General features: G+C 32.1%; 1 long non-coding RNA gene across 1 annotated transcript; it reads left to right on the top strand.

The window, feature by feature from the left end:
- The first annotated feature begins 1,864 nt into the window (after positions 1–1,864).
- Positions 1,865–3,872, top strand: LOC129843006 (uncharacterized). The gene is made up of 2 exons (XR_008757773.1): positions 1,865–2,653; positions 3,069–3,872. It is a non-coding gene; the product is annotated as an uncharacterized LOC129843006 (long non-coding RNA).
- The last annotated feature ends 22,834 nt before the right edge of the window (positions 3,873–26,706 follow it).

The raw sequence follows: 26,706 nt of genomic DNA, 5'->3' as shown, positions 1-26,706 counted from the left end.
TGAAAACTGTCCACAGTGTTCCTAACATCCTGATTAAACAGTACTGAAAAAAAATTAACTTCCAGAGTGCATCAAACATGATTTAGAGCTTGTTTATGGAAAAGTGTTTATTTCTGTATTTCAACATGATTTGGAGCTTGTTTTTGGAAAAGTGTCAATTTCTGTATTTCAACATGATTTGAAGCTTGTTTTTGGAAAAGTGTTTATTTCTGTATTTCAATGTTGCAACTTGCTGAAAACTTTCCACAGTGTTCCTAACATTATGATTAAACAGTACTGAAAAAAAATTAACTTCCAGAGTGCATCAAACATGATTTAGAGCTTGTTTATGGAAAAGTGTCAATTTCTGTATTTCAACATGATTTAGAGCTTGTTTTTGGAAAAGTGTTTATTTCTGTATTTCAACATGATTTAGAGCTTGTTTTTGGAAAAGTGTTTATTTCTGTATTTCAATGTTGCAACTTGCTGAAAACTGTCCACAGTGTTCCTAACATCCTGATTAAACAGTACTGAAAAAAAATTAACTTCCAGAGTGCATCAAACATGATTTAGAGCTTGTTTATGGAAAAGTGTCCATTTCTGTATTTCAACATAATTTGAAGCTTGTTTTTGAAAAGTGCTTATTTCTGTTTTTCAACATGATTTAGAGCTTGTTTTTGGAAAAGTGTTTATTTCTGTATTTCAATGTTGCAACTTGCTGAAAACTGTCCACAGTCTTCCTAACATCCTGATTAAACAGTACTGAAAAAAAATTAACTTCCAGAGTGCATCAAACATGATTTAGAGCTTGTTTATGGAAAAGTGTTTATTTCTGTATTTCAACATGATTTGGAGCTTGTTTTTGGAAAAGTGTCAATTTCTGTATTTCAACATGATTTGAAGCTTGTTTTTGGAAAAGTGTTTATTTCTGTATTTCAACATGATTTAGAGCTTGTTTTTGGAAAAGTGTTTATTTCTGTATTTCAACATGATTTAGAGCTTGTTTTTGGAAAAGTGTTTATTTCTGTATTTCAATGTTGCAACTTGCTGAAAACTGTCCACAGTGTTCCTAACATCCTGATTAAACAGTACTGAAAAAAAATTAATTTCCAGAGTGCATCAAACATGATTTAGAGCTTGTTTATGGAAAAGTGTTTATTTCTGTATTTCAACATGATTTGGAGCTTGTTTTTGGAAAAGTGTCAATTTCTGTATTTCAACATGATTTGAAGCTTGTTTTTGAAAAATGCTTATTTCTTTTTTTCAACATGATTTAGAGCTTGTTTTTGGAAAAGTGTTTATTTCTGTATTTCAATGTTGCAACTTGCTGAAAACTGTCCACAGTGTTCCTAACATCCTGATTAAACAGTACTGAAAAAAAATTAACTTCCAGAGTGCATCAAACATGATTTAGAGCTTGTTTATGGAAAAGTGTTTATTTCTGTATTTCAACATGATTTGGAGCTTGTTTTTGGAAAAGTGTCAATTTCTGTATTTCAACATGATTTGAAGCTTGTTTTTGGAAAAGTGTTTATTTCTGTATTTCAATGTTGCAACTTGCTGAAAACTTTCCACAGTGTTCCTAACATCCTGATTAAACAGTACTGAAAAAAATTAACTTCCAGAGTGCATCAAACATGATTTAGAGCTTGTTTATGGAAAAGTGTTTATTTCTGTATTTCAACATGATTTGGAGCTTGTTTTTGGAAAAGTGTCAATTTCTGTATTTCAACATGATTTGAAGCTTGTTTTTGAAAAGTGCTTATTTCTGTTTTTCAACATGATTTAGAGCTTGTTTTTGGAAAAGTGTTTATTTCTGTATTTCAATGTTGCAACTTGCTGAAAACTGTCCACAGTGTTCCTAACATCCTGATTAACCCTTTCATGCGTGAGTTCCAAATATTTCTAACGGTCGCCCCAGCGTGAGTTTTTTTATGCACGTGATGTTAGAACGTTCTCTCCATTCCAGAATGTGATTGTTATGTAACAGTACATTTAACCTGCGCTGCCCTCAAACCAAAGCACGCAGCCTGTTTTATTTGTCAATTTTAAATTATTTTCTAACAAGTTTTTTATTTTCTAATAACAGTTTGAAATGATGTGTGTTTCGCCTTATTCATTCACATAAAAGTAGTCATTTTTACTTTTGCGGACCAATTAATTTTTGGGACATTTCTGACCCGGACAAAATTCCCCAAACACTTCTCAATTGTTTGTGCAGGACATTTACTCATCTGCCGTCCTGCATACACGTGTTCATATTTTCCACCTGTCGCCTGCATCGAAATCAAAGTTGTTTTCGTTACCAATAATACCTTTGGTAATGTGTGCGTTTCTATCAAAGTGCCTTAATACGTTATAATAGTTTCTGCATGTCGTGTTATGTCGTTTCTACTGTAACGTCATGTTTTTATGTACATTCCTTATAACCGCGGACAGGCGATGTAACGTTACTCATTTCATAACATTTATGGTGTTATACTCAATGCTTAGGTATCTAGCTACATTCTCCTATTAGCTCTGGAAAACAATGCTAATTTCGTCAGGGAAGTATTAGCATGTGTTGTATTTCGAAGCTACCCTGGCCTTATGACTCCCAAGTGGCACAGCGTCTCAGCGCTAGAAGCGTCACTACAGAGACCCATCTTCAAATCAAGACTGCGTTTCTATCAAAGTAAGTGCCTAATTACGTTATAATAGTTTCTGTGTCGTGTTATACCGTTTCTACCGTAGCTCACTGTGTATGGAGCATAATATATTTGTGTATATTCCGTATAACCGCGGACACGCTAGGTAACGTTACTCATGTTACTCACCTTTTATGGTGTTATATTCAATCGTGCTTATGTAGCTAGTTACATTATTCTATTAGTTCTGTAAAACAATGCTAAAGGCGTCAGAAGTATTGGCATGTTGTATTTTGACGCTACCCTGGAGAAATATCTTATACCACTTGGTCGTTTTCTGAGTACATTCCACAAAGCTGTTTATCATGTCAGCCTTATCCACTGCCCCCATTTTGAGGTAATAGTCAAGCACGCAGTCTGGTTTGATGTTTCTCTGTCTGGTTTGTTTCTCTCTCCCGTCAGGTGGTCCACCTTCCCTGTGGCCAACATGGTTGCTGTATGGACAGTGGAGAGGACTTGGACGTCTCGTTTGTCATGCCACTTTACTGCCAGCTGTTAACATTTCTTATTTTGTATAACGGGTCATTTAGGATGGTAGTAGCGTTGATGAAATGCAGTCATAGCAGCAGAACTAGAAAGCAGTCTTTACTGTCACCAGGAATGTGTACATTTCACAAATTGTGGTTGTCCCCCACTCCTGGCTCTCTCTTCTCCTGTAGCTCCAAGGCATAGTGATTGGTCTCTACTATGTCTCCCACCAGCTCCTCTGTCAGAAACAACTTGAAGCACTCTGCCTCAGTTGGAAATGGCAAGGGGCGTTGCACTCCAGACTGGGACTCATCAACACAATCAGCAGGGCCAGGAGGGATGAAATGGCTGGCAGCCTTCCAGCTACCACAGAACTGTACTTCATCCACTGTCAGTCTGCCACCATCACCACCAGCATCTTCAAAGGGACCTGGGACTTCGTCAGTGGACAAGGGAAATTCAGATTCAGGGTTCTCAGTGGCTACAAGGTTGGGGGGCAGCTCCTCACTCAGTCAGAATCTGATTCCTGACTTTCATACTCTGACTCATTGTCAGAATTTTTAAAAAATCTCCATAATTTCCACATTTGTTTGTTGTCTCCTTTTGAAAGATTGCTAATGCTTCAGCTTAGCTCACTAGCTACATACATAAACAACAACACTGAATGGTTTACAGTGAGAGGGTACGTGGTTGACTGCCGGCACGCGCCACTTGTATCAATAAATCCCTATCAGAAAATGTTTCGTGTGGCAATTATTTGTGTATTTACCGTTTTATTCACATGTTTTCAAATCTAGGTGACAAATCATGCATTCCGATTCTTGCACAGATTGTAATGGGCACATATGTGTGTAAAATACTTTTTTGAAGGTTATACTGATTATGATGAGCTAAGCTAATTCCAGCTGTGTAGCCATGTTTGTTGACATACAATGCATTCTGGGTTCACGTAATCGTCTGTTTGACCAAAGATGTTATAACAAAATGAGGTGAGTAAGAGTTCATAAATTGTTTGAGTACTTCCGGAAATGAATGGTGGGATGTGAACGATGGTAGATGACACACCCCTTCAACATGCATACTGTAACGACCCTGCTGTTTCATTACAATACTATAAACAGACCAAACTCATCTCGTCTTCTCTTCGGTTTCTGTGAGGAAAAATGCATGGCTGCACGCTGAAACTAATCATCGGATTACTTTCGATTTCTATAAAGTTTTTCCTAATTATTTCGATCAATGGTGAGAACACCCGTGATGTGATTAATTATACATAGTAATTGCTATTAGCTAATTCATATTGTAGTTTATGTCAGCCTAGAGTTAGAAAATATAACTGCTTGTGTTGGGTCAATCTTTCCTCAGTTAGCGCTAGGACTATTGTAGCCTACATTTTCCCGGTTAGGATGATTGTGTTATGCTATACTGTATATACTTCTGTGAATGTCTGAACATTGAATCCAAAAAATAAACTGCTCACATTCTGGACATAACTTTGTAAGGACTGTTTGTGTAAATAATTTCTGAAAAAAGTGTGGCCAACTCAAACGCTGATTGTTGCGTCATTCGAAACTGGCCGTTCTAAACGAGCGTTCTAAATGGGTGTTCTAATCACACAGGGTGTGATCGTACGCTTCAGGGACCACTGTAGAACGATCACACCCTGTGTGATGGTACGTGTGAAAGGGTTAAACAGTACTGAAAAAAAATTTACTTCCAGAGTGCATCAAACATGATTTAGAGCTTGTTTATGGAAAAGTGTCAATTTCTGTATTTCAACATAATTTGGAGCTTGTTTTTGGAAAAGTGTTAATTTCTGTATTTCAACATGATTTAGAGCTTGTTTTTGGAAAAGTGTTTATTTCTGTATTTCAACATGATTTAGAGCTTGTTTTTGGAAAAGTTTTTATTTCTGTATTTCAATGTTGCAACTTGCTGAAAACTGTCCACAGTGTTCCTAACATCCTGATTAAACAGTACTGAAAAAAAATTAACTTCCAGAGTGCATCAAACATGATTTAGAGCTTGTTTATGGAAAAGTGTTTATTTCTGTATTTCAACATGATTTGGAGCTTGTTTTTGGAAAAGTGTCAATTTCTGTATTTCAACATGATTTGAAGCTTGTTTTTGGAAAAGTGTTTATTTCTGTATTTCAATGTTGCAACTTGCTGAAAACTGTCCACAGTGTTCCTAACATCCTGATTAAACAGTACTGAAAAAAAATTAACTTCCAGAGTGCATCAAACATGATTTAGAGCTTGTTTATGGAAAAGTGTTTATTTCTGTATTTCAACATGATTTGGAGCTTGTTTTTGGAAAAGTGTCAATTTCTTTATTTCAACATGATTTGAAGCTTGTTTTTGGAAAAGTGTTTATTTCTGTATTTCAATGTTGCAACTTGCTGAAAACTTTCCACAGTGTTCCTAACATCCTGATTAAACAGTACTGAAAAAAATTAACTTCCAGAGTGCATCAAACATGATTTAGAGCTTGTTTATGGAAAAGTGTTTATTTCTGTATTTCAACATGATTTGGAGCTTGTTTTTGGAAAAGTGTCAATTTCTGTATTTCAACATGATTTGAAGCTTGTTTTTGAAAAGTGCTTATTTCTGTTTTTCAACATGATTTAGAGCTTGTTTTTGGAAAAGTGTTTATTTCTGTATTTCAATGTTGCAACTTGCTGAAAACTGTCCACAGTGTTCCTAACATCCTGATTAAACAGTACTGAAAAAAAATTTACTTCCAGAGTGCATCAAACATGATTTAGAGCTTGTTTATGGAAAAGTGTCAATTTCTGTATTTCAACATAATTTGAAGCTTGTTTTTGAAAAGTGCTTATTTCTGTTTTTCAACATGATTTAGAGCATGTTTTTGGAAAAGTGTTTATTTCTGTATTTCAATGTTGCAACTTGCTGAAAACTGTCCACAGTGTTCCTAACATCCTGATTAAACAGTACTGAAAAAAAATTAACTTCCAGAGTGCATCAAACATGATTTAGAGCTTGTTTATGGAAAAGTGTTTATTTCTGTATTTCAACATGATTTGGAGCTTGTTTTTGGAAAAGTGTCAATTTCTGTATTTCAACATGATTTGAAGCTTGTTTTTGGAAAAGTGTTTATTTCTGTATTTCAATGTTGCAACTTGCTGAAAACTGTCCACAGTGTTCCTAACATCCTGATTAAACAGTACTGAAAAAAAATTAACTTCCAGAGTGCATCAAACATGATTTAGAGCTTGTTTATGGAAAAGTGTTTATTTCTGTATTTCAACATGATTTGGAGCTTGTTTTTGGAAAAGTGTCAATTTCTGTATTTCAACATGATTTGAAGCTTGTTTTTGGAAAAGTGTTTATTTCTGTATTTCAATGTTGCAACTTGCTGAAAACTTTCCACAGTGTTCCTAACATCCTGATTAAACAGTACTGAAAAAAATTAACTTCCAGAGTGCATCAAACATGATTTAGAGCTTGTTTATGGAAAAGTGTTTATTTCTGTATTTCAACATGATTTGGAGCTTGTTTTTGGAAAAGTGTCAATTTCTGTATTTCAACATGATTTGAAGCTTGTTTTTGAAAAGTGCTTATTTCTGTTTTTCAACATGATTTAGAGCTTGTTTTTGGAAAAGTGTTTATTTCTGTATTTCAATGTTGCAACTTGCTGAAAACTGTCCACAGTGTTCCTAACATCCTGATTAAACAGTACTGAAAAAAAATTTACTTCCAGAGTGCATCAAACATGATTTAGAGCTTGTTTATGGAAAAGTGTCAATTTCTGTATTTCAACATAATTTGAAGCTTGTTTTTGAAAAGTGCTTATTTCTGTTTTTCAACATGATTTAGAGCATGTTTTTGGAAAAGTGTTTATTTCTCTATTTCAATGTTGCAACTTGCTGAAAACTGTCCACAGTGTTCCTAACATCCTGATTAAACAGTACTGAAAAAAAATTAACTTCCAGAGTGCATCAAACATGATTTAGAGCTTGTTTATGGAAAAGTGTTTATTTCTGTATTTCAACATGATTTGGAGCTTGTTTTTGGAAAAGTGTCAATTTCTGTATTTCAACATGATTTGAAGCTTGTTTTTGGAAAAGTGTTTATTTCTGTATTTCAATGTTGCAACTTGCTGAAAACTGTCCACAGTGTTCCTAACATCCTGATTAAACAGTACTGAAAAAAAAATAACTTCCAGAGTGCATCAAACATTATTTAGAGCTTGTTTATGGGAAAGTGTCAATTTCTGTATTTCAACATGATTTGGAGCTTGTTTTTGGAAAAGTGTTAATTTCTGTATTTCAACATGATTTAGAGCTTGTTTTTGGAAAAGTGTTTATTTCTGTATTTCAACATGATTTAGAGCTTGTTTTTGGAAAAGTGTTTATTTCTGTATTTCAATGTTGCAACTTGCTGAAAACTGTCCACAGTGTTCCTAACATCCTGATTAAACAGTACTGAAAAAAAATTAACTTCCAGAGTGCATCAAACATGATTTAGAGCTTGTTTATGGAAAAGTGTTTATTTCTGTATTTCAACATGATTTGGAGCTTGTTTTTGGAAAAGTGTCAATTTCTGTATTTCAACATGATTTGAAGCTTGTTTTTGGAAAAGTGTTTATTTCTGTATTTCAATGTTGCAACTTGCTGAAAACTTTCCACAGTGTTCCTAACATTATGATTAAACAGTACTGAAAAAAAATTAACTTCCAGAGTGCATCAAACATGATTTAGAGCTTGTTTATGGAAAAGTGTCAATTTCTGTATTTCAACATGATTTAGAGCTTGTTTTTGGAAAAGTGTTTATTTCTGTATTTCAACATGATTTAGAGCTTGTTTTTGGAAAAGTGTTTATTTCTGTATTTCAATGTTGCAACTTGCTGAAAACTGTCCACAGTGTTCCTAACATCCTGATTAAACAGTACTGAAAAAAAATTAACTTCCAGAGTGCATCAAACATGATTTAGAGCTTGTTTATGGAAAAGTGTCCATTTCTGTATTTCAACATAATTTGAAGCTTGTTTTTGAAAAGTGCTTATTTCTGTTTTTCAACATGATTTAGAGCATGTTTTTGGAAAAGTGTTTATTTCTGTATTTCAATGTTGCAACTTGCTGAAAACTGTCCACAGTGTTCCTAACATCCTGATTAAACAGTACTGAAAAAAAAATAACTTCCAGAGTGCATCAAACATTATTTAGAGCTTGTTTATGGGAAAGTGTCAATTTCTGTATTTCAACATGATTTGGAGCTTGTTTTTGGAAAAGTGTTAATTTCTGTATTTCAACATGATTTAGAGCTTGTTTTTGGAAAAGTGTTTATTTCTGTATTTCAACATGATTTAGAGCTTGTTTTTGGAAAAGTGTTTATTTCTGTATTTCAATGTTGCAACTTGCTGAAAACTGTCCACAGTGTTCCTAACATCCTGATTAAACAGTACTGAAAAAAAATTAACTTCCAGAGTGCATCAAACATGATTTAGAGCTTGTTTATGGAAAAGTGTCAATTTCTGTATTTCAACATGATTTAGAGCTTGTTTTTGGAAAAGTGTTTATTTCTGTATTTCAACATGATTTAGAGCTTGTTTTTGGAAAAGTGTTTATTTCTGTATTTCAATGTTGCAACTTGCTGAAAACTGTCCACAGTGTTCCTAACATCCTGATTAAACAGTACTGAAAAAAAATTAACTTCCAGAGTGCATCAAACATGATTTAGAGCTTGTTTATGGAAAAGTGTCCATTTCTGTATTTCAACATAATTTGAAGCTTGTTTTTGAAAAGTGCTTATTTCTGTTTTTCAACATGATTTAGAGCATGTTTTTGGAAAAGTGTTTATTTCTGTATTTCAATGTTGCAACTTGCTGAAAACTGTCCACAGTGTTCCTAACATCCTGATTAAACAGTACTGAAAAAAAATTAACTTCCAGAGTGCATCAAACATGATTTAGAGCTTGTTTATGGAAAAGTGTTTATTTCTGTATTTCAACATGATTTGGAGCTTGTTTTTGGAAAAGTGTCAATTTCTGTATTTCAACATGATTTGAAGCTTGTTTTTGGAAAAGTGTTTATTTCTGTATTTCAATGTTGCAACTTGCTGAAAACTGTCCACAGTGTTCCTAACATCCTGATTAAACAGTACTGAAAAAAAATTAACTTCCAGAGTGCATCAAACATGATTTAGAGCTTGTTTATGGAAAAGTGTTTATTTCTGTATTTCAACATGATTTGGAGCTTGTTTTTGGAAAAGTGTCAATTTCTGTATTTCAACATGATTTGAAGCTTGTTTTTGAAAAGTGCTTATTTCTGTTTTTCAACATGATTTAGAGCTTGTTTTTGGAAAAGTGTTTATTTCTGTATTTCAATGTTGCAACTTGCTGAAAACTGTCCACAGTGTTCCTAACATCCTGATTAAACAGTACTGAAAAAATTTTTACTTCCAGAGTGCATCAAACATGATTTAGAGCTTGTTTATGGAAAAGTGTCAATTTCTGTATTTCAACATAATTTGAAGCTTGTTTTTGAAAAGTGCTTATTTCTGTTTTTCAACATGATTTAGAGCATGTTTTTGGAAAAGTGTTTATTTCTGTATTTCAATGTTGCAACTTGCTGAAAACTGTCCACAGTGTTCCTAACATCCTGATTAAACAGTACTGAAAAAAAATTAACTTCCAGAGTGCATCAAACATGATTTAGAGCTTGTTTATGGAAAAGTGTTTATTTCTGTATTTCAACATGATTTGGAGCTTGTTTTTGGAAAAGTGTCAATTTCTGTATTTCAACATGATTTGAAGCTTGTTTTTGGAAAAGTGTTTATTTCTGTATTTCAATGTTGCAACTTGCTGAAAACTGTCCACAGTGTTCCTAACATCCTGATTAAACAGTACTGAAAAAAAATTAACTTCCAGAGTGCATCAAACATGATTTAGAGCTTGTTTATGGAAAAGTGTTTTTTTCTGTATTTCAACATGATTTGGAGCTTGTTTTTGGAAAAGTGTCAATTTCTGTATTTCAACATGATTTGAAGCTTGTTTTTGGAAAAGTGTTTATTTCTGTATTTCAATGTTGCAACTTGCTGAAAACTTTCCACAGTGTTCCTAACATCCTGATTAAACAGTACTGAAAAAAATTAACTTCCAGAGTGCATCAAACATGATTTAGAGCTTGTTTATGGAAAAGTGTTTATTTCTGTATTTCAACATGATTTGGAGCTTGTTTTTGGAAAAGTGTCAATTTCTGTATTTCAACATGATTTGAAGCTTGTTTTTGAAAAGTGCTTATTTCTGTTTTTCAACATGATTTAGAGCTTGTTTTTGGAAAAGTGTTTATTTCTGTATTTCAATGTTGCAACTTGCTGAAAACTGTCCACAGTGTTCCTAACATCCTGATTAAACAGTACTGAAAAAAAATTAACTTCCAGAGTGCATCAAACATGATTTAGAGCTTGTTTATGGAAAAGTGTTTATTTCTGTATTTCAACATGATTTGGAGCTTGTTTTTGGAAAAGTGTCAATTTCTGTATTTCAACATGATTTGAAGCTTGTTTTTGGAAAAGTGTTTATTTCTGTATTTCAATGTTGCAACTTGCTGAAAACTGTCCACAGTGTTCCTAACATCCTGATTAAACAGTACTGAAAAAAAATTAACTTCCAGAGTGCATCAAACATGATTTAGAGCTTGTTTATGGAAAAGTGTTTATTTCTGTATTTCAACATGATTTGGAGCTTGTTTTTGGAAAAGTGTCAATTTCTGTATTTCAACATGATTTGAAGCTTGTTTTTGAAAAGTGCTTATTTCTGTTTTTCAACATGATTTAGAGCATGTTTTTGGAAAAGTGTTTATTTCTGTATTTCAATGTTGCAACTTGCTGAAAACTGTCCACAGTGTTCCTAACATCCTGATTAAACAGTACTGAAAAAAAAATAACTTCCAGAGTGCATCAAACATTATTTAGAGCTTGTTTATGGGAAAGTGTCAATTTCTGTATTTCAACATGATTTGGAGCTTGTTTTTGGAAAAGTGTTAATTTCTGTATTTCAACATGATTTAGAGCTTGTTTTTGGAAAAGTGTTTATTTCTGTATTTCAACATGATTTAGAGCTTGTTTTTGGAAAAGTGTTTATTTCTGTATTTCAATGTTGCAACTTGCTGAAAACTGTCCACAGTGTTCCTAACATCCTGATTAAACAGTACTGAAAAAAAATTAACTTCCAGAGTGCATCAAACATGATTTAGAGCTTGTTTATGGAAAAGTGTTTATTTCTGTATTTCAACATGATTTGGAGCTTGTTTTTGGAAAAGTGTCAATTTCTGTATTTCAACATGATTTGAAGCTTGTTTTTGGAAAAGTGTTTATTTCTGTATTTCAATGTTGCAACTTGCTGAAAACTTTCCACAGTGTTCCTAACATTATGATTAAACAGTACTGAAAAAAAAATTAACTTCCAGAGTGCATCAAACATGATTTAGAGCTTGTTTATGGAAAAGTGTCAATTTCTGTATTTCAACATGATTTAGAGCTTGTTTTTGGAAAAGTGTTTATTTCTGTATTTCAACATGATTTAGAGCTTGTTTTTGGAAAAGTGTTTATTTCTGTATTTCAATGTTGCAACTTGCTGAAAACTGTCCACAGTGTTCCTAACATCCTGATTAAACAGTACTGAAAAAAAATTAACTTCCAGAGTGCATCAAACATGATTTAGAGCTTGTTTATGGAAAAGTGTCCATTTCTGTATTTCAACATAATTTGAAGCTTGTTTTTGAAAAGTGCTTATTTCTGTTTTTCAACATGATTTAGAGCATGTTTTTGGAAAAGTGTTTATTTCTGTATTTCAATGTTGCAACTTGCTGAAAACTGTCCACAGTGTTCCTAACATCCTGATTAAACAGTACTGAAAAAAAAATTAACTTCCAGAGTGCATCAAACATGATTTAGAGCTTGTTTATGGAAAAGTGTTTATTTCTGTATTTCAACATGATTTGGAGCTTGTTTTTGGAAAAGTGTCAATTTCTGTATTTCAACATGATTTGAAGCTTGTTTTTGGAAAAGTGTTTATTTCTGTATTTCAATGTTGCAACTTGCTGAAAACTGTCCACAGTGTTCCTAACATCCTGATTAAACAGTACTGAAAAAAAATTAACTTCCAGAGTGCATCAAACATGATTTAGAGCTTGTTTATGGAAAAGTGTTTATTTCTGTATTTCAACATGATTTGGAGCTTGTTTTTGGAAAAGTGTCAATTTCTGTATTTCAACATGATTTGAAGCTTGTTTTTGAAAAGTGCTTATTTCTGTTTTTCAACATGATTTAGAGCTTGTTTTTGGAAAAGTGTTTATTTCTGTATTTCAATGTTGCAACTTGCTGAAAACTGTCCACAGTGTTCCTAACATCCTGATTAAACAGTACTGAAAAAAATTAACTTCCAGAGTGCATCAAACATGATTTAGAGCTTGTTTATGGAAAAGTGTCAATTTCTGTATTTCAACATAATTTGAAGCTTGTTTTTGAAAAGTGCTTATTTCTGTTTTTCAACATGATTTAGAGCATGTTTTTGGAAAAGTGTTTATTTCTGTATTTCAATGTTGCAACTTGCTGAAAACTGTCCACAGTGTTCCTAACATCCTGATTAAACAGTACTGAAAAAAAATTAACTTCCAGAGTGCATCAAACATGATTTAGAGCTTGTTTATGGAAAAGTGTTTATTTCTGTATTTCAACATGATTTGGAGCTTGTTTTTGGAAAAGTGTTTATTTCTGTATTTCAATGTTGCAACTTGCTGAAAACTGTCCACAGTGTTCCTAACATCCTGATTAAACAGTACTGAAAAAAAATTAATTTCCAGAGTGCATCAAACATGATTTAGAGCTTGTTTATGGAAAAGTGTTTATTTCTGTATTTCAACATGATTTGGAGCTTGTTTTTGGAAAAGTGTCAATTTCTGTATTTCAACATGATTTGAAGCTTGTTTTTGAAAAATGCTTATTTCTGTTTTTCAACATGATTTAGAGCTTGTTTTTGGAAAAGTGTTTATTTCTGTATTTCAATGTTGCAACTTGCTGAAAACTGTCCACAGTGTTCCTAACATCCTGATTAAACAGTACTGAAAAAAAATTAACTTCCAGAGTGCATCAAACATGATTTAGAGCTTGTTTATGGAAAAGTGTTTATTTCTGTATTTCAACATGATTTGGAGCTTGTTTTTGGAAAAGTGTCAATTTCTGTATTTCAACATGATTTGAAGCTTGTTTTTGAAAAGTGCTTATTTCTGTTTTTCAACATGATTTAGAGCATGTTTTTGGAAAAGTGTTTGTTTCTGTATTTCAATGTTGCAACTTGCTGAAAACTGTCCACAGTGTTCCTAACATCCTGATTAAACAGTACTGAAAAAAAATTAACTTCCAGAGTGCATCAAACATGATTTAGAGCTTGTTTATGGAAAAGTGTTTACTTCTGTATTTCAACATGATTTGGAGCTTGTTTTTGGAAAAGTGTCAATTTCTGTATTTCAACATGATTTGAAGCTTGTTTTTGGAAAAGTGTTTATTTCTGTATTTCAATGTTGCAACTTGCTGAAAACTGTCCACAGTGTTCCTAACATCCTGATTAAACAGTACTGAAAAAAAAATTAACTTCCAGAGTGCATCAAACATGATTTAGAGCTTGTTTATGGAAAAGTGTTTATTTCTGTATTTCAACATGATTTGGAGCTTGTTTTTGGAAAAGTGTCAATTTCTGTATTTCAACATGATTTGAAGCTTGTTTTTGGAAAAGTGTTTATTTCTGTATTTCAATGTTGCAACTTGCTGAAAACTGTCCACAGTGTTCCTAACATCCTGATTAAACAGTACTGAAAAAAAATTAACTTCCAGAGTGCATCAAACATTATTTAGAGCTTGTTTATGGGAAAGTGTCAATTTCTGTATTTCAACATGATTTGGAGCTTGTTTTTGGAAAAGTGTCAATTTCTGTATTTCAACATGATTTGAAGCTTGTTTTTGGAAAAGTGTTTATTTCTGTATTTCAATGTTGCAACTTCCTGAAAACTTTCCACAGTGTTCCTAACATCCTGATTAAACAGTACTGAAAAAAATTAACTTCCAGAGTGCATCAAACATGATTTAGAGCTTGTTTATGGAAAAGTGTTTATTTCTGTATTTCAACATGATTTGGAGCTTGTTTTTGGAAAAGTGTCAATTTCTGTATTTCAACATGATTTGAAGCTTGTTTTTGAAAAGTGCTTATTTCTGTTTTTCAACATGATTTAGAGCTTGTTTTTGGAAAAGTGTTTATTTCTGTATTTCAATGTTGCAACTTGCTGAAAACTGTCCACAGTGTTCCTAACATCCTGATTAAACAGTACTGAAAAAAAATTAACTTCCAGAGTGCATCAAACATGATTTAGAGCTTGTTTATGGAAAAGTGTCAATTTCTGTATTTCAACATGATTTGAAGCTTGTTTTTGAAAAGTGCTTATTTCTGTTTTTCAACATGATTTAGAGCATGTTTTTGGAAAAGTGTTTATTTCTGTATTTCAATGTTGCAACTTGCTGAAAACTGTCCACAGTGTTCCTAACATCCTGATTAAACAGTACTGGAAAAAAATTAACTTCCAGAGTGCATCAAACATGATTTAGAGCTTGTTTATGGAAAAGTGTTTACTTCTGTATTTCAACATGATTTGGAGCTTGTTTTTGGAAAAGTGTCAATTTCTGTATTTCAACATGATTTGAAGCTTGTTTTTGGAAAAGTGTTTATTTCTGTATTTCAATGTTGCAACTTGCTGAAAACTGTCCACAGTGTTCCTAACATCCTGATTAAACAGTACTGAAAAAAAATTAACTTCCAGAGTGCATCAAACATGATTTAGAGCTTGTTTATGGAAAAGTGTTTATTTCTGTATTTCAACATGATTTGGAGCTTGTTTTTGGAAAAGTGTCAATTTCTGTATTTCAACATGATTTGAAGCTTGTTTTTGGAAAAGTGTTTATTTCTGTATTTCAATGTTGCAACTTGCTGAAAACTGTCCACAGTGTTCCTAACATCCTGATTAAACAGTACTGAAAAAAAATTAACTTCCAGAGTGCATCAAACATGATTTAGAGCTTGTTTATGGAAAAGTGTTTATTTCTGTATTTCAACATGATTTGGAGCTTGTTTTTGGAAAAGTGTCAATTTCTGTATTTCAACATGATTTGAAGCTTGTTTTTGAAAAGTGCTTATTTCTGTTTTTCAACATGATTTAGAGCTTGTTTTTGGAAAAGTGTTTATTTCTGTATTTCAATGTTGCAACTTGCTGAAAACTGTCCACAGTGTTCCTAACATCCTGATTAAACAGTACTGAAAAAAATTAACTTCCAGAGTGCATCAAACATGATTTAGAGCTTGTTTATGGAAAAGTGTCAATTTCTGTATTTCAACATAATTTGAAGCTTGTTTTTGAAAAGTGCTTATTTCTGTTTTTCAACATGATTTAGAGCATGTTTTTGGAAAAGTGTTTATTTCTGTATTTCAATGTTGCAACTTGCTGAAAACTGTCCACAGTGTTCCTAACATCCTGATTAAACAGTACTGAAAAAAAATTAACTTCCAGAGTGCATCAAACATGATTTAGAGCTTGTTTATGGAAAAGTGTTTATTTCTGTATTTCAACATGATTTGGAGCTTGTTTTTGGAAAAGTGTTTATTTCTGTATTTCAATGTTGCAACTTGCTGAAAACTGTCCACAGTGTTCCTAACATCCTGATTAAACAGTCCTGAAAAAAAATTAATTTCCAGAGTGCATCAAACATGATTTAGAGCTTGTTTATGGAAAAGTGTTTATTTCTGTATTTCAACATGATTTGGAGCTTGTTTTTGGAAAAGTGTCAATTTCTGTATTTCAACATGATTTGAAGCTTGTTTTTGAAAAATGCTTATTTCTGTTTTTCAACATGATTTAGAGCTTGTTTTTGGAAAAGTGTTATTTCTGTATTTCAATGTTGCAACTTGCTGAAAACTGTCCACAGTGTTCCTAACATCCTGATTAAACAGTACTGAAAAAAAATTAACTTCCAGAGTGCATCAAACATGATTTAGAACTTGTTTATGGAAAAGTGTTTATTTCTGTATTTCAACATGATTTGGAGCTTGTTTTTGGAAAAGTGTCAATTTCTGTATTTCAACATGATTTGAAGCTTGTTTTTGAAAAGTGCTTATTTCTGTTTTTCAACATGATTTAGAGCATGTTTTTGGAAAAGTGTTTGTTTCTGTATTTCAATGTTGCAACTTGCTGAAAACTGTCCACAGTGTTCCTAACATCCTGATTAAACAGTACTGAAAAAAAATTAACTTCCAGAGTGCATCAAACATGATTTAGAGCTTGTTTATGGAAAAGTGTTTACTTCTGTATTTCAACATGATTTGGAGCTTGTTTTTGGAAAAGTGTCAATTTCTGTATTTCAACATGATTTGAAGCTTGTTTTTGGAAAAGTGTTTATTTCTGTATTTCAATGTTGCAACTTGCTGAAAACTGTCCACAGTGTTCCTAACATCCTGATTAAACAGTACTGAAAAAAAATTTAACTTCCAGAGTGCATCAAACATGATTTAGAGCTTGTTTATGGAAAAGTGTTTATTTCTGTATTTCAACATGATTTGGAGCTTGTTTTTGGAAAAGTGTCAATTTCTGTATTTCAACATGATTTGAAGCTTGTTTTTGGAAAAGTGTTTATTTCTGTATTTCAATGTTGCAACTTGCTGAAAACTGTCCACAGTGTTCCTAACATCCTGATTAAACAGTACTGAAAAAAAATTAACTTCCAGAGTGCATCAAACATTATTTAGAGCTTGTTTATGGGAAAGTGTCAATTTCTGTATTTCAACATGATTTGGAGCTTGTTTTTGGAAAAGTGTCAATTTCTGTATTTCAACATGATTTGAAGCTTGTTTTTGGAAAAGTGTTTATTTCTGTATTTCAATGTTGCAACTTGCTGAAAACTTTCCACAGTGTTCCTAACATCCTGATTAAACAGTACTGAAAAAAATTAACTTCCAGAGTGCATCAAACATGATTTAGAGCTTGTTTATGGAAAAGTGTTTATTTCTGTATTTCAACATGATTTGGAGCTTGTTTTTGGAAAAGTGTCAATTTCTGTATTTCAACATGATTTGAAGCTTGTTTTTGAAAAGTGCTTATTTCTGTTTTTCAACATGATTTAGAGCTTGTTTTTGGAAAAGTGTTTATTTCTGTATTTCAATGTTGCAACTTGCTGAAAACTGTCCACAGTGTTCCTAACATCCTGATTAAACAGTACTGAAAAAAAATTAACTTCCAGAGTGCATCAAACATGATTTAGAGCTTGTTTATGGAAAAGTGTCAATTTCTGTATTTCAACATGATTTGAAGCTTGTTTTTGAAAAGTGCTTATTTCTGTTTTTCAACATGATTTAGAGCATGTTTTTGGAAAAGTGTTTATTTCTGTATTTCAATGTTGCAACTTGCTGAAAACTGTCCACAGTGTTCCTAACATCCTGATTAAACAGTACTGGAAAAAAATTAACTTCCAGAGTGCATCAAACATGATTTAGAGCTTGTTTATGGAAAAGTGTTTACTTCTGTATTTCAACATGATTTGGAGCTTGTTTTTGGAAAAGTGTCAATTTCTGTATTTCAACATGATTTGAAGCTTGTTTTTGGAAAAGTGTTTATTTCTGTATTTCAATGTTGCAACTTGCTGAAAACTGTCCACAGTGTTCCTAACATCCTGATTAAACAGTACTGAAAAAAAATTAACTTCCAGAGTGCATCAAACATGATTTAGAGCTTGTTTATGGAAAAGTGTTTATTTCTGTATTTCAACATGATTTGGAGCTTGTTTTTGGAAAAGTGTCAATTTCTGTATTTCAACATGATTTGAAGCTTGTTTTTGAAAAGTGCTTATTTCTGTTTTTCAACATGATTTAGAGCATGTTTTTGGAAAAGTGTTTGTTTCTGTATTTCAATGTTGCAACTTGCTGAAAACTGTCCACAGTGTTCCTAACATCCTGATTAAACAGTACTGAAAAAAAATTAACTTCCAGAGTGCATCAAACATGATTTAGAGCTTGTTTATGGAAAAGTGTTTACTTCTGTATTTCAACATGATTTGGAGCTTGTTTTTGGAAAAGTGTCAATTTCTGTATTTCAACATGATTTGAAGCTTGTTTTTGGAAAAGTGTTTATTTCTGTATTTCAATGTTGCAACTTGCTGAAAACTGTCCACAGTGTTCCTAACATCCTGATTAAACAGTACTGAAAAAAAAATTAACTTCCAGAGTGCATCAAACATGATTTAGAGCTTGTTTATGGAAAAGTGTTTATTTCTGTATTTCAACATGATCCGGAGCTTGTTTTTGGAAAAGTGTTAATTTCTGTATTTCAACATGATTTGAAGCTTGTTTTTGGAAAAGTGTTTATTTCTGTATTTCAATGTTGCAACTTGCTGAAAACTGTCCACAGTGTTCCTAACATCCTGATTAAACAGTACTGAAAAAAATTAACTTCCAGAGTGCATCAAACATGATTTAGAGCTTGTTTATGGAAAAGTGTTTATTTCTGTATTTCAACATGATTTGGAGCTTGTTTTTGGAAAAGTGTCAATTTCTGTATTTCAACATGATTTGAAGCTTCTTTTTGAAAAGTGCTTATTTCTGTTTTTCAACATGATTTAGAGCTTGTTTTTGGAAAAGTGTTTATTTCTGTATTTCAATGTTGCAACTTGCTGAAAACTGTCCACAGTGTTCCTAACATCCTGATTAAACAGTACTGAAAAAAAATTAACTTCCAGAGTGCATCAAACATGATTTAGAGCTTGTTTATGGAAAAGTGTCAATTTCTGTATTTCAACATGATTTGAAGCTTGTTTTTGAAAAGTGCTTATTTCTGTTTTTCAACATGATTTAGAGCATGTTTTTGGAAAAGTGTTTATTTCTGTATTTCAATGTTGCAACTTGCTGAAAACTGTCCACAGTGTTCCTAACATCCTGATTAAACAGTACTGGAAAAAAATTAACTTCCAGAGTGCATCAAACATGATTTAGAGCTTGTTTATGGAAAAGTGTTTACTTCTGTATTTCAACATGATTTGGAGCTTGTTTTTGGAAAAGTGTCAATTTCTGTATTTCAACATGATTTGAAGCTTGTTTTTGGAAAAGTGTTTATTTCTGTATTTCAATGTTGCAACTTGCTGAAAACTGTCCACAGTGTTCCTAACATCCTGATTAAACAGTACTGAAAAAAAATTAACTTCCAGAGTGCATCAAACATGATTTAGAGCTTGTTTATGGAAAAGTGTTTATTTCTGTATTTCAACATGATTTGGAGCTTGTTTTTGGAAAAGTGTCAATTTCTGTATTTCAACATGATTTGAAGCTTGTTTTTGAAAAGTGCTTATTTCTGTTTTTCAACATGATTTAGAGCATGTTTTTGGAAAAGTGTTTGTTTCTGTATTTCAATGTTGCAACTTGCTGAAAACTGTCCACAGTGTTCCTAACATCCTGATTAAACAGTACTGAAAAAAAATTAACTTCCAGAGTGCATCAAACATGATTTAGAGCTTGTTTATGGAAAAGTGTTTACTTCTGTATTTCAACATGATTTGGAGCTTGTTTTTGGAAAAGTGTCAATTTCTGTATTTCAACATGATTTGAAGCTTGTTTTTGGAAAAGTGTTTATTTCTGTATTTCAATGTTGCAACTTGCTGAAAACTGTCCACAGTGTTCCTAACATCCTGATTAAACAGTACTGAAAAAAAATTTAACTTCCAGAGTGCATCAAACATGATTTAGAGCTTGTTTATGGAAAAGTGTTTATTTCTGTATTTCAACATGATTTGGAGCTTGTTTTTGGAAAAGTGTTAATTTCTGTATTTCAACATGATTTGAAGCTTGTTTTTGGAAAAGTGTTTATTTCTGTATTTCAATGTTGCAACTTGCTGAAAACTGTCCACAGTGTTCCTAACATCCTGATTAAACAGTACTGAAAAAAAATTAACTTCCAGAGTGCATCAAACATGATTTAGAGCTTGTTTATGGAAAAGTGTTTATTTCTGTATTTCAACATGATTTGGAGCTTGTTTTTGGAAAAGTGTCAATTTCTGTATTTCAACATGATTTGAAGCTTGTTTTTGAAAAGTGCTTATTTCTGTTTTTCAACATGATTTAGAGCTTGTTTTTGGAAAAGTGTTTATTTCTGTATTTCAATGTTGCAACTTGCTGAAAACTGTCCACAGTGTTCCTAACATCCTGATTAAACAGTACTGAAAAAAAATTTACTTCCAGAGTGCATCAAACATGATTTAGAGCTTGTTTATGGAAAAGTGTCAATTTCTGTATTTCAACATGATTTGAAGCTTGTTTTTGAAAAGTGTCAATTTCTGTATTTCAACATGATTTGGAGCTTGTTTTTGGAAAAGTGTTAATTTCTGTATTTCAACATGATTTAGAGCTTGTTTTTGGAAAAGTGTTTTCTTCTGTATTTCAACATGATTTAGAGCTTGTTTTTGGAAAAGTGTTTATTTCTGTATTTCAATGTTGCAACTTGCTGAAAACTGTCCACAGTGTTCCTAACATCCTGATTAAACAGTACTGAAAAAAAATTAACTTCCATAGTGCATCAAACATGATTTAGAGCTTGTTTATGGAAAAGTGTTTATTTCTGTATTTCAACATGATTTGGAGCTTGTTTTTGGAAAAGTGTCAATTTCTGTATTTCAACATGATTTGAAGCTTGTTTTTGGAAAAGTGTTTATTTCTGTATTTCAATGTTGCAACTTGCTGAAAACTGTCCACAGTGTTCCTAACATCCTGATTAAACAGTACTGGAAAAAAATTAACTTCCAGAGTGCATCAAACATTATTTAGAGCTTGTTTATGGAAAAGTGTCAATTTCTGTATTTCAACATGATTTGGAGCTTGTTTTTGGAAAAGTGTTAATTTCTGTATTTCAACATGATTTAGAGCTTGTTTTTGGAAAAGTGTTTATTTCTGTATTTCAACATGATTTAGAGCTTGTTTTTGGAAAAGTGTTTATTTCTGTATTTCAATGTTGCAACTTGCTGAAAACTGTCCACAGTGTTCCTAACATCCTGATTAAACAGTACTGAAAAAAAATTAACTTCCAGAGTGCATCAAACATGATTTAGAGCTTGTTTATGGAAAAGTGTCAATTTCTGTATTTCAACATGATTTAGAGCTTGTTTTTGGAAAAGTGTTTATTTCTGTATTTCAATGTTGCAACTTGCTGAAAACTGTCCACAGTGTTCCTAACATCCTGATTAAACAGTACTGAAAATTTTTTTACTTCCATAGTGCATCAAACATGATTTAGAGCTTGTTTTTGGAAAAGTGTTTATTTCTGTATTTCAACATGATTTGGAGCTTGTTTTTGGAAAAGTGTCAATTTCTGTATTTCAACATGATTTGAAGCTTGTTTTTGGAAAAGTGTTTATTTCTGTATTTCAATGTTGCAACTTGCTGAAAACTGTCCACAGTGTTCCTAACATCCTGATTAAACAGTACTGGAAAAAAATTAACTTCCAGAGTGCATCAAACATTATTTAGAGCTTGTTTATGGAAAAGTGTCAATTTCTGTATTTCAACATGATTTGGAGCTTGTTTTTGGAAAAGTGTCAATTTCTGTATTTCAATATGATTTAGAGCTTGTTTTTGGAAAAGTGTTTATTTCTGTATTTCAACATGATTTAGAGCTTGTTTTTGGAAAAGTGTTTATTTCTGTATTTCAATGTTGCAACTTGCTGAAAACTGTCCACAGTGTTCCTAACATCCTGATTAAACAGTACTGAAAAAAAATTAACTTCCAGAGTGCATCAAACATGATTTAGAGCTTGTTTATGGAAAAGTGTCAATTTCTGTATTTCAACATGATTTGAAGCTTGTTTTTGAAAAGTGCTTATTTCTGTTTTTCAACATGATTTAGAGCATGTTTTTGGAAAAGTGTTTATTTCTGTATTTCAATGTTGCAACTTGCTGAAAACTGTCCACAGTGTTCCTAACATCCTGATTAAACAGTACTGGAAAAAAATTAACTTCCAGAGTGCATCAAACATGATTTAGAGCTTGTTTATGGAAAAGTGTTTATTTCTGTATTTCAACATGATTTGGAGCTTGTTTTTGGAAAAGTGTCAATTTCTGTTTTTCAACATGATTTAGAGCATGTTTTTGGAAAAGTGTTTATTTCTGTATTTCAATGTTGCAACTTGCTGAAAACTGTCCACAGTGTTCCTAACATCCTGATTAAACAGTACTGAAAAAAAATTAACTTCCAGAGTGCATCAAACATGATTTAGAGCTTGTTTATGGAAAAGTGTTTATTTCTGTATTTCAACATGATTTGGAGCTTGTTTTTGGAAAAGTGTCAATTTCTGTATTTCAACATGATTTGAAGCTTGTTTTTGGAAAAGTGTTTATTTCTGTATTTCAATGTTGCAACTTGCTGAAAACTGTCCACAGTGTTCCTAACATCCTGATTAAACAGTACTGAAAAAAAATTAACTTCCAGAGTGCATCAAACATGATTTAGAGCTTGTTTATGGAAAAGTGTTTATTTCTGTATTTCAACATGATTTGGAGCTTGTTTTTGGAAAAGTGTCAATTTCTGTATTTCAACATGATTTGAAGCTTGTTTTTGAAAAGTGCTTATTTCTGTTTTTCAACATGATTTAGAGCTTGTTTTTGGAAAAGTGTTTATTTCTGTATTTCAATGTTGCAACTTGCTGAAAACTGTCCACAGTGTTCCTAACATCCTGATTAAACAGTACTGAAAAAAATTAACTTCCAGAGTGCATCAAACATGATTTAGAGCTTGTTTATGGAAAAGTGTCAATTTCTGTATTTCAACATAATTTGAAGCTTGTTTTTGAAAAGTGCTTATTTCTGTTTTTCAACATGATTTAGAGCATGTTTTTGGAAAAGTGTTTATTTCTGTATTTCAATGTTGCAACTTGCTGAAAACTGTCCACAGTGTTCCTAACATCCTGATTAAACAGTACTGAAAAAAAATTAACTTCCAGAGTGCATCAAACATGATTTAGAGCTTGTTTATGGAAAAGTGTTTATTTCTGTATTTCAACATGATTTGGAGCTTGTTTTTGGAAAAGTGTTTATTTCTGTATTTCAATGTTGCAACTTGCTGAAAACTGTCCACAGTGTTCCTAACATCCTGATTAAACAGTACTGAAAAAAAATTAATTTCCAGAGTGCATCAAACATGATTTAGAGCTTGTTTATGGAAAAGTGTTTATTTCTGTATTTCAACATGATTTGGAGCTTGTTTTTGGAAAAGTGTCAATTTCTGTATTTCAACATGATTTGAAGCTTGTTTTTGAAAAATGCTTATTTCTGTTTTTCAACATGATTTAGAGCTTGTTTTTGGAAAAGTGTTTATTTCTGTATTTCAATGTTGCAACTTGCTGAAAACTGTCCACAGTGTTCCTAACATCCTGATTAAACAGTACTGAAAAAAAATTAACTTCCAGAGTGCATCAAACATGATTTAGAGCTTGTTTATGGAAAAGTGTTTATTTCTGTATTTCAACATGATTTGGAGCTTGTTTTTGGAAAAGTGTCAATTTCTGTATTTCAACATGATTTGAAGCTTGTTTTTGAAAAGTGCTTATTTCTGTTTTTCAACATGATTTAGAGCATGTTTTTGGAAAAGTGTTTGTTTCTGTATTTCAATGTTGCAACTTGCTGAAAACTGTCCACAGTGTTCCTAACATCCTGATTAAACAGTACTGAAAAAAAATTAACTTCCAGAGTGCATCAAACATGATTTAGAGCTTGTTTATGGAAAAGTGTTTACTTCTGTATTTCAACATGATTTGGAGCTTGTTTTTGGAAAAGTGTCAATTTCTGTATTTCAACATGATTTGAAGCTTGTTTTTGGAAAAGTGTTTATTTCTGTATTTCAATGTTGCAACTTGCTGAAAACTGTCCACAGTGTTCCTAACATCCTGATTAAACAGTACTGAAAAAAAATTTAACTTCCAGAGTGCATCAAACATGATTTAGAGCTTGTTTATGGAAAAGTGTTTATTTCTGTATTTCAACATGATTTGGAGCTTGTTTTTGGAAAAGTGTCAATTTCTGTATTTCAACATGATTTGAAGCTTGTTTTTGGAAAAGTGTTTATTTCTGTATTTCAATGTTGCAACTTGCTGAAAACTGTCCACAGTGTTCCTAACATCCTGATTAAACAGTACTGAAAAAAAATTAACTTCCAGAGTGCATCAAACATTATTTAGAGCTTGTTTATGGGAAAGTGTCAATTTCTGTATTTCAACATGATTTGGAGCTTGTTTTTGGAAAAGTGTCAATTTCTGTATTTCAACATGATTTGAAGCTTGTTTTTGGAAAAGTGTTTATTTCTGTATTTCAATGTTGCAACTTGCTGAAAACTTTCCACAGTGTTCCTAACATCCTGATTAAACAGTACTGAAAAAAATTAACTTCCAGAGTGGATCAAACATGATTTAGAGCTTGTTTATGGAAAAGTGTTTATTTCTGTATTTCAACATGATTTGGAGCTTGTTTTTGGAAAAGTGTCAATTTCTGTATTTCAACATGATTTGAAGCTTGTTTTTGAAAAGTGCTTATTTCTGTTTTTCAACATGATTTAGAGCTTGTTTTTGGAAAAGTGTTTATTTCTGTATTTCAATGTTGCAACTTGCTGAAAACTGTCCACAGTGTTCCTAACATCCTGATTAAACAGTACTGAAAAAAAATTAACTTCCAGAGTGCATCAAACATGATTTAGAGCTTGTTTTATGGAAAAGTGTCAATTTCTGTATTTCAACATGATTTGAAGCTTGTTTTTGAAAAGTGCTTATTTCTGTTTTTCAACATGATTTAGAGCATGTTTTTGGAAAAGTGTTTATTTCTGTATTTCAATGTTGCAACTTGCTGAAAACTGTCCACAGTGTTCCTAACATCCTGATTAAACAGTACTGGAAAAAAATTAACTTCCAGAGTGCATCAAACATGATTTAGAGCTTGTTTATGGAAAAGTGTTTACTTCTGTATTTCAACATGATTTGGAGCTTGTTTTTGGAAAAGTGTCAATTTCTGTATTTCAACATGATTTGAAGCTTGTTTTTGGAAAAGTGTTTATTTCTGTATTTCAATGTTGCAACTTGCTGAAAACTGTCCACAGTGTTCCTAACATCCTGATTAAACAGTACTGAAAAAAAATTTACTTCCAGAGTGCATCAAACATGATTTAGAGCTTGTTTATGGAAAAGTGTTTATTTCTGTATTTCAACATGATTTGGAGCTTGTTTTTGGAAAAGTGTCAATTTCTGTATTTCAACATGATTTGAAGCTTGTTTTTGAAAAGTGCTTATTTCTGTTTTTCAACATGATTTAGAGCATGTTTTTGGAAAAGTGTTTGTTTCTGTATTTCAATGTTGCAACTTGCTGAAAACTGTCCACAGTGTTCCTAACATCCTGATTAAACAGTACTGAAAAAAAATTAACTTCCAGAGTGCATCAAACATGATTTAGAGCTTGTTTATGGAAAAGTGTTTACTTCTGTATTTCAACATGATTTGGAGCTTGTTTTTGGAAAAGTGTCAATTTCTGTATTTCAACATGATTTGAAGCTTGTTTTTGGAAAAGTGTTTATTTCTGTATTTCAATGTTGCAACTTGCTGAAAACTGTCCACAGTGTTCCTAACATCCTGATTAAACAGTACTGAAAAAAAATTTAACTTCCAGAGTGCATCAAACATGATTTAGAGCTTGTTTATGGAAAAGTGTTTATTTCTGTATTTCAACATGATTTGGAGCTTGTTTTTGGAAAAGTGTTAATTTCTGTATTTCAACATGATTTGAAGCTTGTTTTTGGAAAAGTGTTTATTTCTGTATTTCAATGTTGCAACTTGCTGAAAACTGTCCACAGTGTTCCTAACATCCTGATTAAACAGTACTGAAAAAAATTAACTTCCAGAGTGCATCAAACATGATTTAGAGCTTGTTTATGGAAAAGTGTTTATTTCTGTATTTCAACATGATTTGGAGCTTGTTTTTGGAAAAGTGTCAATTTCTGTATTTCAACATGATTTGAAGCTTGTTTTTGAAAAGTGCTTATTTCTGTTTTTCAACATGATTTAGAGCTTGTTTTTGGAAAAGTGTTTATTTCTGTATTTCAATGTTGCAACTTGCTGAAAACTGTCCACAGTGTTCCTAACATCCTGATTAAACAGTACTGAAAAAAAATTTACTTCCAGAGTGCATCAAACATGATTTAGAGCTTGTTTATGGAAAAGTGTCAATTTCTGTATTTCAACATGATTTGAAGCTTGTTTTTGAAAAGTGCTTATTTCTGTTTTTCAACATGATTTAGAGCATGTTTTTGGAAAAGTGTTTATTTCTGTATTTCAATGTTGCAACTTGCTGAAAACTGTCCACAGTGTTCCTAACATCCTGATTAAACAGTACTGGAAAAAAATTAAATTCCAGAGTGCATCAAACATGATTTAGAGCTTGTTTATGGAAAAGTGTTTACTTCTGTATTTCAACATGATTTGGAGCTTGTTTTTGGAAAAGTGTCAAT

Source organism: Salvelinus fontinalis, unplaced genomic scaffold (assembly GCF_029448725.1).
Source record: "Salvelinus fontinalis isolate EN_2023a unplaced genomic scaffold, ASM2944872v1 scaffold_0086, whole genome shotgun sequence".
NCBI classification, from domain to species: domain Eukaryota; kingdom Metazoa; phylum Chordata; class Actinopteri; order Salmoniformes; family Salmonidae; genus Salvelinus; species Salvelinus fontinalis.
Note: the sequence above shows the minus strand (reverse complement) of the source record. Positions and strands in the feature narration are given on the sequence as shown.